Consider the following 5,406-nt stretch of genomic DNA (forward strand, 5'->3'; position numbering starts at 1 on the left):
TAAGATAAAGCCTTGCTCTCCTTGCCTCTCAGGAGCACTCTGGCTTTACTTCTTTCAATACAGATCTGTTTGCCCTTTTGGTAGTCCACAGTACGTTCAATGTTCTTCTCCAACACCCCAATCCAAACACATCTATTCTTCTACAGTCTTATTCAAGGTCCAACTTTCACATGCATATGATGCAATGGAGAACACCACGGCTTGATACAGATGCACCTTAGTATATTTTCAGTTACTGGTCTCTAAAACAAAAGCTGTTTTCCACATGTTACTTTGCTATCTATTATTGCTTGTAAGTGGTCTTAGAAAATCCCCAAACAATTAACCTTTACAAAAAAACAAATAATCACTTATACAAACTTGTGAAACTATAACCTTATATTCCAAGTGATTTTTGTTTTATTTAAATCCATGTGTTTACTATCAATAGCAAACATTAAAATAATTCTTCATCTCACTGTGATAAAATACCCAAAAAGAACTATTGGCAATTACATTGAATGAGTAATCTTAGTAGTGTATAAGGACACTACCCTTATCCTACTTAGAATAGAATGCCAATAGTTACATTTATTATAAAGAAAGTAAGAATGTACTTAAAACAAAGATGTGCGCATTTATAAATATTTCACCTTATTGTTTAAATATCCTATTTATTACATTATTCTTCAAAGAAATTATTTCCACATACACCCATAACATTATGCACATACACTCAGTTCAGTAATGTGTTTTAAAAATAAATTCACTATTACAATTAAAAGGATCTGGATGAAATAGAACATGAAAACAACAGGGGAAAGAAGGCAATAACATGATTGTGTCAATAAATGTACATTAGTAAACTTTCATAGATGTATTTACTGAAAATATATAAAGATAAAAATAGAAATCTATTTTCATGGATCAAAAAAAAGAGCAAGTATAAACAGATCAGAATTAAAATCGTTTCAGGTATGTGTGCACCCGGCTCAATTTTTGGTTTGACGATAGAGGGGTTTTCATAGTAAAACCAAATGAACCAAAAGACTTTAAATATCGTATTATCCCCACTCAGTGTCATGTTCATAGTAGTACTTCAGTTGTTGATGAGTAGATGATATGTAGTACAACTATAAGAGATAAGGGACCCCAGTGGTGTTGTGGGTTAGTCCTTGGGCTGTGTATTTCAAGGTCGGTGGTTCAAGGCCCTTTCTGATACTGGGGACAGGATGAGACTGTCTGCTCCCATAAATAGTCACGGTCTTAGAGAGTTTATATAGGATTAATCCCTATCAAGAATCAATAAAAAAACAAGCCCTAAGAACAGAGTAGAACTTCCACTGTGGGTGTTTGAGACTATAAATCTTTATAGGATCAAAAAGCCTCATGCTTCTCCCTTGAGGTATTGAGTAGGTTAACTTGCTGAGCCTGTGTTTAGCATTCCAAAGCACAGCTCTGACACCAAACACTAGGGCCCCTTATGCAGAGTCAATAGGACTCACAATTGACTCCAGGACAGTAAGTTTGGTGTGGTCTAAAAGAGATAGATTTCAAGATTTTTATTTAAATTCTTACCTAATTTATACTTGACACATTAACTGAACATTCAAGTTAAGAAGTCTTGTGGGGGTGTGGGGGGGGGAGAGATGAAAGCTTTTGAACATCTCTATGTGTAAATCTTTAAAAGAGCTTATATACCTTGGGAAAGTAAACATAAGCTTTGTAGAACACAATGAATTGAGGTTATTGTATACAGAAATACTATTAAAATGACAGTTTTGTCAATGTGAGTTTTAAGATGTTATATTAAAACTGCAATAAATCTCAGAACACAGAAATACTAAGAACATTTTGAGGAAATAATGCTTGTATTTTGCATATCACCATATAAAAAGAAAACAAACATTTTTCATCTTGAATAATTAGGACAATGATATTCAAACTGTTTAATAATATTCACATTAAGGAAATTTAATAGAAGAAATACAAAATAAATGTGTTTTTTTTTAATTAATTCTTTTAAAAATTGAAAGGGAGCAAATTGGTGCAAATTTTCATCAGATCAAAGAAGAAAAATAACAAAAATTTAACTTTTTGCTACCTTTTGTACCTGTAGAAGTTTATTCTAAAAAAAAAAATTACAATATGGGTGTATTAGTCTAGGTACTTTAGAGAAACAAATCCACAGCAACTCATGTATAAAAGAGTTTTGTGTAAAGAAAGTGTGCATCACCAAAACATCCCAACCCAATGTTGCCCAAGCACACAAGTCCAACATTAACCCATTAACCCAACACCAGTTGACAAAGTCCTCTACCTCACAAAACAGAGGCAGTGATGCCGACTGCAGGAGGAAAGCTGAGTCAGTGAATGAATAAGCATCTCAGCAATAGTAGGGGTCTCCACAAGGCAGCTCCAGCACCCAGGGCTGCATGGGATAGGTCCATGAGGCCTCTCCTTGGGGATGTCTTGCAGGAAGTCAATCTTGCAAGCTGAAGCAGGGGACTGCTAAGGCAGCTGCACCCTAGTGTGACCATCACAAAGCAAGAGACCAGAGAACTATAAAGGTGAGGCTCACCACCCATTTATCCCGCTGCCTTTCAATTAGCCCCACATGTGATTATAGGCCAGGTTGGCAAAATTAACTAACTCAATGGGTATTTAAATATTTAACTAGATTATGTTCTCTGCAGCTTTTTTAAAAAGTAGAAAACAATTAAAAGTGAAACAAAAACTTTAAAAGTCAACATAAGGGAATTGAGCAAGTAAATTGTGTTGTTCCCAAATTAAAAGAAAAGAAACAAACTAAAAATGTTGTTGCAAATAAGAATCCCAGATACATAAAAAAACAATATGTTCAGGATACAAAAGAAACATAAGATCTTGTGATTAAACAAAACAATTATATAATTATGTTTTTGTAAAATTACTATAGACATATATGCACGTGCACTGCAGAAAGATATTTGCCAATCTGTAAAATACAATGACTGCAAGGCACTGTTAATGGTTATTTCTAAGGGGTAGGATTACAAACAATTTTTCCTTCCTTTGGACAATGTAGTATACACATGTGCATGTGTGTGTGTGTGTGTGTGTGTGTGTATGTGCATATACATTTGTCTCTCAACTGTCCTGAAATAAATATACTATTTCAATAACAGTAAAAGTTGTACCTTAAATATACAAAGCAAAAGCTATGTATAGACTGCAGAGAGATTGATTGCACCTACATTTATCTGGAGTACTGGATGGGTCACAGAAAAATATCAGAAGAGCCTGGGTTTCCAGTGTCTGCCACTGATTGGCTGCCTATTATTAAGCAAATCACTTATTTGAGTCTTAATTTTATTTTCTGTAAAATAAATTACTGGGAATGATCATTTTATGAACTCTTCCTGCAAATGATTCCAAGTCTCATATATATTAGAAAAAGAATAAGCACTGAAATGTCTTTAATATGCTAATAGGCTAATAATCTGGAACCTCAGTAGAGTGTGCTGAATTTCTATGTTTATTTTTTCAATCACCCAGAGGTCCTAAATATCTTTGCTGTGATGTCCTTTTGCAAAGCGGTAAATATGATAATATTAAATCTTGCAGTAGTGACTTTCTATAGAGATTGAAACAATCTGATTATGGTGGCATGCCTAAATGCCCCGTGTCTTTGTGCATCAGGCTGGCTGATTCCACTACTGTGAGTGTCCACCACCTACTATACAAATGAACGGCTCGGCAGGCAGAGAGTGTAAACAAATGCAACCGACTAAATCCCATCGTATTATGTTTGCATGACTTCCACAAATTTCAGTGAGAAGCAGGTTTGAGGAAGGGCTTTCATTTCAAGCTTATGATCACTGCAAAAATTTCTTCGGATTTTCTGTACAACGTGCACGTGAAAGTCTTAGGATAAACAACTGTCTGTGAATCACGGTGGCAAGTTTTCAGATCAAGTATTTAAATGTTTCTTGGAGAAAGTGAAAACTTTGACTCTTCGTTCGTTCTGCAGGTGTGCTTTGTCTTCGTTTTTGCTAGTATTTTTCTATTAACCATGTCAGTGCTTAGAATTGATAGGATCCGTCAGCAAGTACAGTGTGAACACACTGATATTGTCTTGCTTTGATTGAGAAGCACTCAAACACACATCAGCATCCTTGTCCAAATGCTGTATTTGCAACCACTGCATCCCCATGTGGGACTTGCAAAATAATTCTCAGTACAATATCTTGCCAATGCATGAACAGTGAACAGAAAAATATAGAGTGCAGGGAAATGTTTACTCTATTCCCACCACAGAATTATTATCAATGACTATCCAAATGCTTAGAGTACAAGGCGTTATGTGCAGTGTGTTGAGTGGCAAACTCAATGTAACAAAAATAGCCAGTGTACACTCCCCCTAGTTAGCATGGGAGTGACTGCGCACCAAGGTCAGTTCTCTCACTCTCGGCTTTCTTCTCTCGCCAGCCATAGAAAGGGAGCTCACTTATTTCTGCATGGATGCAAGGTGAATGAGGCCGTCGCTTCTCCTTGCAGTGCTATTTATTACAGGTCACTGACATAATACAGCTATTTTTTTAAAAATAAAAGTCATATAGCATTATCTCCCTTACTGGGCCATTTGAAAGGAATGTTATTTCTTAATACAGAAGCCTGCTCGCCGAGAGGCATCATCAGGCTTTGAGGGGCCTCCTGCTGGCAAAGTGAGCAACCCTGTTATTATAAGAATTAAATCACAGCACACCGCATGACAGAAAAACATACACAATTCTCCAGCGTGGAGCTGTTTGGAGTTTTGGCCTGTAAAAATGCACTACCCAAATAAAGACACAACTTAGAAAACTTCAAAGCATATCTCAAATGGAGAATGTCTGCCTACCTTTTTAGGAACCGTGGTGGTGCGGTCCTATAAGCAGTGGTTCAAACCCACCAGCCGCTCAGCAGGAGAAAGATGGAGGCTATCAGCTCCCCTAAAGATTGATAACTTCAGAAACCCTATGGAGCAGTCCTACTGTACCCTATAGGCTAACTGTGTATGGGAATTGAGTCCAGGGCAGTGAGGTGATGTAGCGTTTATTGTTCACAGATCTCTAGCTTTTATCTCTTCACAGATATACTCATCTATTTAAATACTTGGAGTAATCAAATCTAATTTGTTTGATGATAAATTAATCTAACCAAAGCCCACTGACATTGAGCCAGTTCCACTTACAGTGACCCTATTCAGGGTTTCCAAGGCTGTTGGGTTTCGACATTCCACCTTGTGGCTGTCTGTCTAATGCTTAACTGGGAGTGCCCACAGGGCTCCAGATTAGTTTAAGGCACTAAGAAATTCATTGATAAAGAAATGTTTTCTTTTTCAAGGGATGGGAAGTCCAGTAAATAAAATAGCACTCCTGGGAAACATAATTGTAATCATTGCCT

This window comes from Echinops telfairi, unplaced genomic scaffold (genome assembly GCF_000313985.2).
Source record: "Echinops telfairi isolate 266 unplaced genomic scaffold, ASM31398v2 ScPeMD7_3;HRSCAF=10, whole genome shotgun sequence".
Lineage (NCBI taxonomy): Eukaryota > Metazoa > Chordata > Mammalia > Afrosoricida > Tenrecidae > Echinops > Echinops telfairi.